Raw genomic sequence first — 14,616 nt, forward strand, 5'->3', positions numbered from 1 at the left:
TTTACCGCTGGCCGCTGATGTGGCGGACTGCAGTGGAGGGCGGATTTTCTGAGGTTTTGCAGTTGTGGGTCAGAATGTCCGTGGCGGCTGACCGCGGCCGCGGCGGTATTGTGGCGGCCTTCTGACCGGCGGTAAGCAGCTTTTACCGCCGAGGTCAGAATGACCCCCTATATTTGGAGTAGGTAAAAGTTGGACAATTAAGCCCAAAATGGTAGTTACAGACTCACTCATCTTACCTGGTAAAATACATCCTTTGTGTACAAAGACTTGGGGGGCTGTGCAAGCCAGTGTGGAGAAAGGAAAGATAGCTACTGATAGATTACTGAACCCTACAGCAGATCGCATTGCATGCACACTATGGTGCCAGTGGCAGGCTGTACTTTTGTCAGGGAAGGGGGTGGTCAAGGCACAAATGCACACCACACTCACTCACACGCATGCCTTCACACATGCACAGATACACACACAACCATTCAAAACAGTCACTCCCACCTGTTAATGCATACATGCACCAAACATTAAAAATAAGATCGTACTTACCTGCGCAGCTCTGCCTCGGAGATCCAGGGAAGGTTGGGCATGCTGCCTTCCTTCACTGGCTGACCTAAGCTGAGCCAGTGAGGGAAAGCAGCAGTCCCTCACTCGTCACAGTAGGATGGGGTCAGAGAGATTGCAGGCTCCCCCATCCCCCCACTCTGTGGTGAGGTGTCAATGATTGACACTCGATCTTGGGCACTTCAGGACTTATAATTGAATTGCTCTGGTCTGAGGCAATCAGTGACACTTTCCCTTGTCAGGAGGGTGAGGGCCTCGAGGTGCTTTGCCAGGCTGAGGATGTCAGGTTCACAGGAGCTATGACTGCTCAGCCTGGCAAAGCTCAGCTCAGGCAGCTAGGAACCTGCGCAGTTAGCATGTCTAGCTTCTGACTGCCTGACCTGAAACTAAACAGTGACTTTCAGGCTGACCATTGCTCAGCCTGAGAGACACTCTATATGGTGGCCAACAGGCAAGGGTGGGTGGCCCGCAACCCATTAGGATGGGCCCTGGCTGCATATTTCAGCTTTCCACCAGGCTTTCCTTGGCTCATAAGGGCCTGCATCATGTTCAAGTCTTTAATCTGCACCACAGAACTGTGATATGGAACTGTGGGCTCTTCGGTGGCTAAGTGATAGGGGGCCCTCAGAGAAACGATCATGACATAAAACTTTTAAAAAAACTAAAAAAAAACTCTTTATTGATTTTAACATAACATACAGTTGAACCCTCTTCCCCACCTCCTAATTCCCATTAAGGACCTCACATCCCAAGCCATCAACATAATCACCACTAGTCAAATACTTTGTATACTTAATACAACTTGGACAGGTCACATCACATTTTTTCTAATTAATGCCTTTTATGGGTTTCATTCTGCATCAGTTAGTTGTCAGTCATTGTTCTGCTCATTCCATTCATCTTCTTCCAGAGTTCTGTGTTCTAACTCTGCTACTGTGTATTCCCACTCTCCAGTCCTATATTGCATTCTCTTGGACACCCACATTTCACTGTTACCCATCTAATCACCTTGTTTTCGTAAAACCTTATAATCATTTCCAAATTCTTAATCAATTTGATTGCAGTACACCTATAAGCTACCGCTAGTCCCAAATCCACTACTTTGAACACTATTTCCATGTTTTGTTCTATCTGATTCAGAAATTTAACTACAGCTTCCTTACCTTTCTATTTCCCAGGCGTCAGATTGGATCCAGAAGATTTTTGCGTGAGCAGTAGCCTTGCGCATCATCAGGTGGCTTTGTTTTGTCCCACGCATCATCGTCTGCAGTATTGGCACCGGAATTTATGTCTCGGTCACCTATATAAATGCCACCTCAGGGCGCAGACGTAATTTCTTTTCTTTCCACACCAGTTAATGCTGATCATGAGAAAGAACTATCCTAGGTTGCTTTTTGATACTTTTTTTTTTTTTTACATTTTGTCAAATATTTTTTTCAACATGTGTTGAAGGATGTCTTCAAGGAAGGCAGGGCCTTTCACCGCATCATATCGGTCACAGACCCCCATCTGGTCTGTTTGTGGTGCCTCCAGCTTGACTATGACTCCAAGTTGTGCTCGGACTGCTGCGCCATGGCACCGAAGCATTCGATGCCACTTAGCGTGACCCCTATGAGATCTCGGTCCTGATTAAGCAAAAAGGTGCGGGATTGCTCCTGGAGCCTCAAGTCCTCTTTGCCCCACTCCAAGCCATTGGGACTCTCAGGGACGAGACATAAAGTACACTAGAAGTGGAAGTGTGGTTCGACTTCTCCTCGTCCATCGGCTGATGCGACAACCTCGGAACATTGGCTTTCCAGGCATGGTTCCGCAGAGATTTTGCCAGGTCTGACTCCACGCCTGCCTGCATTTCTGGGAGCCAGAGTGACCCACGCTCAGGTAAGAGAATTCTGTGAGACTTTATTTGAGCAGGGCAACCCCTCCGGAGCGCCTTCGGGCCCTGCTGGTTCATCCGAGGCCCCATCCGGTTACGCACTAATGTCTATGGCCTTGGCTCCGATGGGGTCATGTGGATCCGATCACCGAATTGGACTGGCGTCCATATTACCAATGCAACTGCCAGCGCCGGTCCTGAAGTCGATGCTCCAGGCCCTGCTGATGTCTTCAACCCCATTCTCATCCCTGACGACTTAGTCGGAACGGCGTCGATTGATGCCCACTCTGGCACTGACAGGGCCCACTGATCCTAGGTTGTTGCCTGAGCATTTTTTTGAGCAGCAAGGCATATGGGAGTTATGGGAGGGTTCAATGAACCCTTTAGGGCACCAGTTAGAAACATCTATAGAGGAGTATGAGGAACTAGGCGATACCAGTGGACTGGACACATCTCCAAATATTGGCTGTGTCTCTCTCCCTGCTGTGGCAATGGAGGAGGGAGCATCATATGCAATGGTGGTGAACAGGACAGCAGAGGTCTTCAACCTCAAACTTCCCCCAAGACTAATCTCTTAACAAAAATGCTTCAGCCTGGGGCTTTCTTATCAGAATCCTTGCTCCCCTTAAGTGAAGCACTGACTGGTGTCCTGCTGGGAACCTGGTCCATGCCCAGCACAGGGGTTCCTGTGAATAGGACACTATTGTCCTGCCCCAAGGTGACCCGAGTTTTCTCACCCAACATCACACCCCAGAGAGCTTGGCAGTCTAAACCTCAACCTCCCATGGCGCCTTCTCTGCCGCTTCCCTGGACAGGGAATCCAAAAGGATGGACACCTTAGGAAGGAAAATGTTTTCTTCCACCATCCTAGCAATGCAGTTGGTGAACACAGCATGCCTTTTGGACTGCTATTCTCATACTCTGAGGGACACGGTTGCACAAGTGCTGCCACAGGTCTCACAGGAGGCCCAGGCTGTCCTCTCCCAAGCATTCAAGGATGGGAAAGATGTAGCAAAGTTCATTACCAGGTGTGGGTTCGACACGGCAGACTCACTGGGCAGAGTGGTTTTGTCGTCAGTGGCTCTTACACGCCACGCCTGGCTGAGAACACCTGACTTTTCAGGATATTGAGGCCAGCCTCATGGACATGCCCTTCAATGGAATGCTTCTCTTTGGAGAGAAGGCAGACTCAGCGCTGGAGAGCTTTAAGGATTCACAAGGTATGGCCAAGTCCTTTGGTCGCAGTGACCCTGTGTTTCCGGTCTGCATTTTGACCCTTTCGTGGCTATGGAAGAGGCATTCCACAGCGCCAGCCACCGTCCTTTACAAGCTCCCCAAACCTTACGTGGACGTGGATGCGGTGCATTACTAGCCCAGGGGTCAGGTAGCCTGGGGTTGTCCACCACTGACCCTGCCGGCAACTGCAGCCTCTAAACCCTCCTAATCTCATAATAAGGAATTATGGCTGTCCAGTTAGTGGGATAATACGTCACCATCTCCCCCAATGGCAGTCCAGGTGGGTCCTGCAGTTGATTTGTAGGGTCTACTCCCTTCCCTTAAAATCTTCCCCATCCTCCTATATGGCCAACACAAGACCATCTTTTGGAAGATCATCTGCCCTTACTCTGAGAGGAAGTTACGTCTCTCTTGGCAAAGGGAGCCATAGAAATGATTTGAATATTAGAAGTAGGCAGTGGTTCTTATTCTCGCTACTTTCTGATTCCCAAAAGAACAGGTGTTTTTGACCTGTTCTAGACCTCTGAACCGTCAATCTCTTCCTCAAGAAGGAGAAATTTAAGATGCTTTCTTTGGCTCAGGTGTTGTCTGTTCTAGACTGAGGAGACTGGTTGGTAGTGTTGGACTTGCAGAATGCATATTTCCACATCCCCTTCCTGCCTGCCCAGAGGCTTTACCTGAGGTTCAAGGTAGGCCATGAGCACTTCTGGTTCACCGTGCTACCCTTTGGCCTTACCATTGCCCCTCTGGTGTTCACCAAGATAATGGCGGCAGTCACAACTCATCTGAAGAGATTAGGGGTGTCAGTCTCCCCCTACCTCAATGACTTGCTGTTTTAGTTCAGCTCACCCCAGGCTGTTGTCTCCCACATCCAGTCTACAGCAGACCTCCTACATTCAATGAGGTTCACAATACACATAATGAAGTCACACCTGGTTCGCTCTTGGACACTCCCTTTCATCGGAGCTCCTTTCAACACCTGCCTTCTATCTTCCTGCAATCCAATGGTGTTTGAGCGTAGTCGGACCAGGACTTCTGAATGACCACTGCCATTGTAGCGTTTGTGTAAAAATGTGTATTTAACCCTTCATCTTTAACAGGAACACATTCCTTTGTGCAGGGGCAAATCAGTGCATATTTTTTTAAAACACTGAATATAGCAGTGCATGGTGCTTTCTTTTCATGAATAAACAGTGCACATCTGATAGAAACTTCTAGTTGCAGATTCTTTACCTTAGATTTTCCCCCAGGCATCAGACTGGATCTGGAGATTTTTCTTTGAGCAGTACCTTTGTGCGTCATTAGGTGGCGTTAGTCCACTCCGCGAGCATCAACACTCTAGGCCTCCATCCTCGGAGCATACTTCTGGGTCCGCTCCGCGCCTCCCCAACTTTCCAGGAGCCAGAGCGACCCCTTCCCAATTGAGGCTATGTGTTTCATTTTTGGGCAGTTCGACCCCTCTTTAGCACCTTTGGGCCCTGGGTGTTCGGCTGGGGGCCCTTTGGTTTCTGAGCCGGCGTCTCTAGCTAACGAGGTCCCTCCCTGGATCTGCTACCACATCCGTACTGACACCGGTCCTAACTTTGAGACCTTCCCAGGCGCTGGTTCGACTGTCGACGCTCCGGACGTCGGTTGTGCCCATGATTGATGTCGACCCAATCCTTATCCCCGACGACTCTGAGTCGGAGCAGCGTCGGCTGACTTTGCCCTTGTCTTCGATGTGGACTGTTCACCCCAGGTTGGATTTAGACCCTTATTCTTATGGGTATGAATAATGGGGAGGATTAGAGGGGTTCCTGGACCCTTACGAATATCAGGACAACCCTAATATGGACTGGGCACAGGAACTGTGTGACACCAGTGGTTTGGATACTTCTCCAGACGCTGGCATGTGTTCTCCTCCTACTGTGGCTAGGCGGAGGGACCCACTTATTCTATGGTGATCAGTAGGGTGGCTGAGGTCCTTGGACTCAAGCTGCCTACTGTTGAGGTCAGGTCTAATATCCTGATGGAGGTGCTTCAACCAGGGGCTTTCACATCTGAGCCCCTCCTTCCCTTCAATGAAGCCCTCATTGATGTCCTTCTGGGTACTTGATCCAGACCCAGCAAAGGGGCTCATTTGCCACAGGACAATCATTTGCTGCCATCAGCCTGCCCCAAATGACCCTAAATTCCTGTCCCAATACCCCACACCTGAGAGCCTTGTTATCTAGGCATCCTCTTCATCCGGCGCATTCCCTTCCGCATCCCCCGGATCGGGAATCAGAGAAACTGGACCAACTTAGGAAGAAGATGTTTTCTTCCTCTAGTCTGGCGTTGCGGTCAGTGAACACCGCATGCCTTTTGAGACTCTACACTCACTCCTTGTGGGATACTGTTGCACACATCTTGCTGCAGATACTGGAGGAGGCCCGGGCTATCATCTCCCCAAGCAGTTGCTGATGGGAGATAAGCAGTGAAGTTCACTATTCAAGATGGGCTAGACACGACTGACTCTCTGGGTAGATCAGTTGCGTCGACGGTGGCCTTAAGGTTCCACGCCTGATTGAGGACATCTGGTTTCTCAGGGCATGTCCAACAGACCTATACGGATAAGCCCTTTGATGGCACACGTCTCTTTGGAGACTTGGCGCTTTAGAGGTTGAAGGACTCCTGGGCTACGGCTTAGTCCCTCTGCCTTTCAACTGCCCCTTATCCCGAACAGTCCACCTTTCGCACCCTTCGTGGCTCCCTGTCACATCCCTTTCCCAGCTACAGTGCCACCCATGCTGTTGACCTGCTGTGTGGCCGGAGACGTGGAATCCCACAGGCTCGTGGGACAGGCAACCTGAGGTCTGCCCACTCCACTCCACCCCTACCCCTGCTGCTGCCTTCAAGCCTTCCTCGTCTGTCCCCCTCTCCAGACCAGTTGGCTGCAGGATTCGCTGTCACCTGCCCCACTAGGAATCCATCACTACGGACAGGTGGGTTTTGTAGATCATCCAAAGGTGCTACTCCCTCCTCTTCGAGACTGCCCCTCCGGCCATGCCTCCATCCTAAGGCTGACTACCGGAGGATCATTTGACACTTCTCCATGAGGAAGTTGCAGCTCTCTTGGCCAAGGGACCCATATAGAGGGTCCCTGCACCAGGAGTAGTTTGTGGTTGTTATTCCCGCTACTTTCTGGTGCCCAAAAAGGACAAGGGCTTACATCCTATCCTAGACCTTTGAGCCCTCAATCTCTTCCTCAAAAAGGAGAAGTTCAAATTGCTCACCCTGGCTCAGGTTTTGTCTGCCTTGGACCCAGGAGACTGGATGGTAGTGTTGGACTTGCAGGACGCTTATTTCCATATCCCCGTCTTGCCCGCCCACAGTCGTTACATATGATTTGTGGTAGGTCACAAGCACTTTCAATTTACTGTGCTTCCCTTTGGCCTTACCAGCACCCCTCAGGTGTTCACCAAACTGATGGCAGTGGTTGAAGCTCCTCTGCGCAGGTTCAGTTCTCCGGTACCTCGATGGCTGGCTGTTGAAGGGGGACACGCCCTAGAAAGTAATCTCCTACCTTCAGACTATGGGGAAACTTTTGCACACATTGGGGTTCACTATAAAAGTGCCGAAGTCCCACCTGACTCCCTCTCAGACACACCCTTGCATCTGAGCTGAACTGGACTTTCCTCCCGAAAAGCGAGTCTAGGATATTCAGGTAATCATTCCTATCTTTCAGCCTCTATCCTGGGATTTGGTGAGAATGACTCTGAGGCTGCTGGGCTTCATGGCCTCCTGCATCCTGCTAGTGATGCATGCCAGATGGCATATGCAGGCTCTGCAGTGGGGCCTAAAGTTCCAGTGGTCGCAGCATCAGGGAAATCTCTCCAATATGGTCTGAACCTCGAGGAGACTGCGGAAGACCTGCAGTTGTGGTTTTTGAATCGGGATTGGGTCAATGGCAGATCCCTCTCCCTTCCCCAACCAGATCTGTCAGTAGTGACAGACGCGTCACTCCTGGGATGGGGCAGCCACATGGGAGAGGCAGAGATCAGAGGTCTCTGGTCTCCGGCGGAGTCTGGACTCCACATCAATCTTTTGGAGCTCCGGGCTATCAGGCTTGAATTGAAAGCACTCCTTCCCTCTCTCAAAGGAAAAGTGGTTCAGGTGTTCACAGACAACAATGCCTCCACGTGGTACTGCAACAAACAGGTAGAGTGGGGTCATGGTCCCTTTGTCAGGAGGCTCTGCGCCTCAGGACATCGCTGGCACATCAGGGCATTTCCCTGGTGGTTCAACATCTCCCTGAACACCAGAGCAGAGAAACTGAGTCGTCGATGCATTGCCAGTCACGAATGGCGTCTCCATCCGGAGGTGGCACAAGGTCTCTTTCAGCAGTGGGGAGAGAGCCTTGTTTAGATCTGTTCGCCCCTGTAGAGAACGCGCAATGTCTGCTGTTCTACGCATTGGAGTTTCCAAGGTGGCACTCGCTCGGTGACACTTTTCATCTTGAGTGGAATTCCGGCCTCCTTTCTGCCTATATCACTTCAGTCCAGAGTTCTGGAGAAGATCAAGAATGACCGGGCCTAAGTAATCTTGGTGGCTCCAGACTGGGCACAGGGAGTATGGTATACAGAGTTACTGAGCATGGCCACCGATCCTCCACTTAGGCTGCCCCTTCGGGAGGATCTTCTGTTGTGGTAGCAGGGGACGGTTCTACACCCAAACCTGTCCAATCTTTGCCTTCATGTGTAGTGATTGGGCGACGGCAGTTGACAGCTTTTGATCTTTCACCCGAAGTCTGTGATGTTATCTTGGCACAAGTCATCCCTCCACCAAAACGGTATATGCTTGTTGTTGTCATAGATATGTGGCATGGTGTACCAACAAGCCTGTGGATCCCCTCTCTGCTCCTCTACCTGAGGTTCTTTTGTTCATTCTTTCTTTGGTCCAGCAGGGCTCTGCTTTGGGCACCCTTGAAGATTACTTATCGGCTATCTCAGCCTTTCTTGGATTGCCTGATCAACCTTCCCTTTTTAGGTCTCCTATTGTTGGTAAATTCCTTAAGGATCTCACCCATTTGTTTCCTCCCAATCCATTTATCATGCCTCAGTGGGACCTCAATCTTGTCCTTACTTACTTGATATGTGCTCCTTTTGAGCTGTTGCACAAATGCCCCTTACTGCTCCTTACTTTCAAAACTGTTTTTCTTGTTGCCATCACCTCTGTTTGCAGAGTGAGTGAGCTTCATGCTCTTTTTTCCAAGGCCCCATTTTTGTCTGTGCACCCCGACAAAGTTCTGTTACGCACTAGGGCCTCATTCCTTCCCAAAGCAGATACACCTTTTCATGTAGGCCAGTCCATCACATGGCCTACGTTTTATGCACCTCCACAACCTCATGAGGAGGAGACACTCCATTGCCTGGATCTAAAAAGAGCAATGGAGTTCTACCTCAATTGTACTAAAGATTTTCAGGTGGGCGATCAACTCTTTGTTGGTTATGTGAGTGAGAAGAAAGGGAAGGAGGTGCAAAAGCATGCCATCTCTCGATGGGCTCTACTTTGCATCAAACTGTGCTATGCTTTGATGACGAAGCAACCCCGAGGGCTTGTGCGCTCATTCCACCAGAGCAACTGCTGCTACCACAGCGTTAGCATGCCGAGTTTCTTCCTGGCTATCTGCCAGGCAGCAACGTTTGCATCCATGCACACATTTACTAAACATTACTTCCTGGACAGTCAGGTCCGCTGGGACAGCTTCTTTGGTCGTTCAGTCCTGCAGGACTTTCTAGTATGATCTTGGTTTGCAGCCCACCACCGAGGATGGCATTGCTTGGGTATCTATTGTAAGATAGGGAATCTGCAACTAGAAGTCTCTATTAGATGAACAAGTTACTTACCTTCAGTAACAATTCATCTGGTAGAGCCATATTCTAGTTGCAGATTCCCTACCAACCCACCCATACTTCTCGCTTGGGAATTGATTTCTAGGGACAGGTATTCCCCATTCAGGGCCTTAGCTCTGGTGCACCATTTGCAGTGTTCTTCATGGCTCTGTGCTTTGGCGTTCAAAGATGTGAAAAGAAACTGATGTCGCCGTGCTGAGGCGGTGTCTATATATAACTTCTGACGTCATCACAGCGACCACAACGCCAACAACAACCACAGAGTCGACCGACTCCACATAACGACGCACAAGGGTACTGCTCGAAGACAAATCTGCAGATCCAGCTGATGCCTGGGGGAAATTCTAAGGTAAGGAATCTGCAAATAGAATATGTCTACCAGATAATCTGGTGTTAATCTCTTCCACTTTCGGATCAAAACAATGTCTGGGAATTCTGGCATATCGCATGTTTCTTTGTATTAAGCGAAAAATACGTAAAGTTTTGATTTCTGAAGAAACATTCCATTTCCAAAGCAATACCATATTTTTTAAAATCTATAGTACTTCTCTTCAACAACTTGCGCTGTTTTTGTATTGGCACTACAAATGTTAAAAGGGAAAATCGTTTTAGAAAAGGGTTTTTTGTTTACACCATAGGGGGACTAGCATTGCTGCTTTTTTAGGTTCTTTCTAGTAGATTACTCATGCACAAAGTGTGTAATGTATACACTGTACCGTTAGTACATGAATGCAGCTGCTTCGTTCTGTTTATGATAAAATGTTACTCATAGTGTCACACATAAGGCGTTCAAAAATCACATAAGAATACAAATTAATACCTAAGCTAACTGAAACCTTGTCAGCTTTGTTTCCACAGCACATACTTTTTGTGTAACCTTTTTCAAGATCGGTCATGTAAATTTCACATAAAGAGAGTGAAATATTATAGCACGTCTGAGCATCTTGTTGCTACCTATGATGGTCTTTCTTCTAAAGGAAGAGCTGATGAAACTTCCATCACTAGGCTGGCAATATTGTGTCTGTCGAAAACATTTGAAAACCGGAAATTTAATTTTTTCATATACCTTGTGCACATTACACTAGGGCAAAAGCATAATTGGTGGGCTTCTTATGGCATCCACATAATCCACCCTCCATCGTAAGCATTACTATTTGAATGAAATCCTCTAAGAAGGATGTTTTTGTTAGCTAGAAAGTTTCTCACTACCTCCTTAGTCTGTGATCTGGGTCCTGATGTACAAAATCTAGAATTTGTGATTTGTAAATTCCCAAAAATAATGAATCCCAGTTTCTGATTTGCACCTTAATAAGCATGAAGCACTGTCTTTCCCTAATAGGGATTTCTGAGTGTTCACATTTGCCAAACTACTGATTTCTATTAAGCGATTCTGTTTCACTCACTAATTGCGAATTTTAAATAGTGGACGTCAAAGCGATGTATGCTTTAATACTTCCAGGAAGTGGGTTAGAAGCATTGTGGCAGAGTCTTGGTGAGGAATACACTTCTGAAGCACTGGTTAACCAAACACAATTGTAGAAACTTTCAAGCCAATGGCCAAAAGAGGCAGTGGAGAGATAAAAAAAGAGGTAGTTCATCGACCAGGAACTTGAGATCTTGGTTGAAGAATACATAGCCGGACACAAACGTTTTGAAAATGTCCCACTCTCAATCTCTAAAGGCCATAGAAAACAAGTATGGAGCTGGACAGGTTCAAGACCCCAGCAACAGAATTGTGGAGCAATTTAGCAAACTTTGCTATGACCAAAGTGACTGGAGAATCTTCCAGTGGTTCATCTCCAAGATAACAAGCAGCAAGTGTGTTTAAATTGCATTGTCATTTATTTTTACTTGTATTTTTCACCTTAATAATATTTCACATTGAGACAATGTAACTTTTTAAACAAACTGACCTTAAATGAAAGTTGCCTTGTGCCCCAGCTACAGAGATTAGGCAGGACAGAGCCATAATAGCATGAATACATCTGTGCAGCTGTAACAAGTGCTTCTGAAAATGTGAAAAAAACAGATAATTGACGAATGCTAAACAGTGCCAAACATTCACCCCCGTCACACATCTGGGACTAAATCCATTGTTTTTTTGCTCGCCACGCCCTTCCATATTGGACCCAGCCATATGCAAATCAGTCTTGACCCTGCTCCCCATGATAACAGTCCAGCCTGAACTGCTAGGACAGTTCCTCTCTGGACTCAAAAACAAGCATCCTGGGACCAGTTACAGGGTCTCACCCCTCATCATCCAGGATAGGTTGAATCTGGTGTCATAGCGAGCACGAGACCCACGTCTGGGTATACCCACCCACTCAGCGCCACAAAAGCAAAAAGAACATATGATGGACAGAATGCTGAACACTGTCAAACATCCACCCTCAGGCACAGATCTGGGCTTAAATCCATTGTTGTTTTGCAAACCACACCATTCCACTTTGGAACCAGCCATGTGCAAATCAGTCTTGACCCTTCTCTGGCAACAAAAAAACATTGAATTTATTCCTAGATTTGTGACTGGGGGTGAATGTTTGACATTGTTCAGCATTCCGTCCATCATCTTTTATTTTTGCATCTGAAAATTTTGCTGCAGTACTGGAAGAGGCCACTTTCAACTTGTCAATCATTGTGGGAGCGCGCAGGAGCGTGACTTGCAATCTCTCATGTGGCGGATCTATTTTAAGAGACATTGCAGGACTCAACAATATTTAAAAAATCTGGATTTCTGTGAAGCCCATTTGGCCCCACAAAGAGGACCAATAATTGATAATTGAAGTTAAGTTATTTAATTACAATCAATAATCAATCCAATATATATGCAAGTCATGAAAATGTTGAAAAGATACAGAATTGCAGCTGGCAAATGAAGATACAGAGAAATGACAACAACAGCAATGCAGAAACTAAGAATTAATAGGTGTTCCATAAAGAAACTCTTGCTCTCTCTTATAAACATGAAATGATTCTAAAATCATCTAGTCAATTTTTAAAGTCAGGAATGAGTATGGTTGAGATGAAATCCTAAGGAAATTTGGAAATGCGAGAAGGTTTCAGCAAAGCAAAGCCTTCAGTAAAAGTCCTCCAGAAAAAGGAATGTGTTTAGCATAAAGCTGCACACTTGCAAGAGTAGAGGAAGCAAAGAGGTCCATACCCCTCGAAGTCTAAGGGACTCTTCCTTAACTTCTAACAGCATGAGCATTAATTAAAACAAACAGAACCTTCTGCATAAATGTTATCTTTCCCTCCTCTCCAGGGGCCAATGAGCTTTGAGTCTGTCTCTTGCCTTACATCATCTCTTAAATTTCCCATCTCACGGAACTCGGACAGCTACTGTAACCGTGAACATCCCTCGTTCTTGATACGCAATGAATAAGATACTTCAGCTGCTCATTAGATCGTCATGCCTTGTGCCAGGATGTTTCCTCTCAGGCCTTACTATCAGCAAACTAATACATTAGACAATACTCCTTTCCTCTAGCTAAAAAAGCCTTGAAACATACCTGCAAAGAAAAAGAACACTCAATCCAAGCATTGAGGCTGTTAGACAATTTAAGTTGGTCTGAGTTTAACAAAACATTTAATGGGCATTTTGACTACACGGCCATAAATTCACATGTTAACTTTCAGAATAAACATAAAATGTGAAGACGGTGAATACATGTTACTTCAATAAATGCAACTTAAGGTTTAAATGTAAAATGTGAATGATGAATACATGTAAGTATATTTAAATTAACATTAATGTGTAAGTTTATAAAGCTTCAGTATTACAGTGGTAACATTACATTAATACGTCTAAGTATGCGCATTTATTAATACACAAGGTAAGTGTAATATGAAATGTAAATGGTATTTTACGCAATAATAATGTGTAAAGGATGGAGTCTAAATTGTGCTACTCCAATTGCAGAATTCTATATTAACTCCTAAATCAGCAACCAAAATACCACCATCAGAAACCACTCACGCCACAAATGTATGAAGATAGAGAAAGACTTCCAAACTTAGGCAGACCGTGAAGACCCTAGAGGCAAAGTCTACATTAAATAGTAATTGATGTACCAAATGGCACTCCTTTTGTCTCAGCATTCCATATACTAGCGAAAGCTATGCTAATAAATTATCCCAAGCCACATAGGGCCATGTGTGAGCTCAGTAGAAGGGCTGAAGAGCTTAGAACAGCCTTGTATGGGATACATTCTGTCATTAGATCTAATATGTCAGAACTATCAAATGCAGTGGAGAACCAGCTACTGTTGCTTACTCAGAGGCAAACAAGCTTAGGCAAAGCCACACAGAATAAAAGTTACAGACTGCTCAGTTAAAAGGCTGGCATCTATTACAACAACCAGGTGCAGACGCACAGCAAATAGTCAAGTAGAGATTGATTGCCACAGATGCAATGCAGCCAGAAGCCTTACACACATTTCTAATACATTTGGAGAAATACAGATAGATAATGCAGCTGACAGGGCTAAAACAACACTCACGGAGAGTGAAGAAACTTTGTCAGTAGTGCTTCTGTGAAACCTGAGCCAGGGATTAGAAAAAATAAAAACAAAAGTGAGCAAGGAGAGCACTAGGGGACATCAACATCCAACAAAAGAAACATGTAATAGTAGCCCAAGATGTAAATAGAATCTATTATGTATGTAAAATTGTTTGTATATAAGTTTTTTATTTCACTCATCTGCTTTTGGCAAAATGTGGATCAAACAGTTTTGGTACTCATTATAAAATTTGAATAAGTGTGTACGTATGCAATAAACAACAAATTAAATATATCTCTATTTATGTTTCTGTCTCATTATAATGACTTGCTGGGATCCTTGTTTAGGTCTTAGGACAAAAATCAAGGGTCAGTAGTAATAATATTGTATTTGCAAATTGTACATAGACTTTTTGCAAATTCAGTGAGATTTTGAAAACAAGCCTGTGTACTTTTTAGTCCATTTGCAAAATCACCATTTGGAGTGAGATGCAATCTGATTTACCTTATTAACATTAATATAAAATTGCCTGGTGGTGACAACAGACCACCATGTCTGTGATTGCCTTTAGATAAAGTAA

The 14,616-nt window shown here is 46.0% G+C and overlaps 1 protein-coding gene across 1 annotated transcript in view; it reads left to right on the top strand.

Moving 5' to 3' along the window:
- CFAP20DC (CFAP20 domain containing) overlaps positions 1-14,616 on the top strand; it is a 1,731,599-nt gene that overhangs the window by 915,761 nt on the left and 801,222 nt on the right. The gene's annotated exons all lie outside the window — the stretch shown is intronic.

This window comes from Pleurodeles waltl, chromosome 9 (genome assembly GCF_031143425.1).
Source record: "Pleurodeles waltl isolate 20211129_DDA chromosome 9, aPleWal1.hap1.20221129, whole genome shotgun sequence".
Classification (NCBI taxonomy): Eukaryota; Metazoa; Chordata; class Amphibia; order Caudata; family Salamandridae; genus Pleurodeles; species Pleurodeles waltl.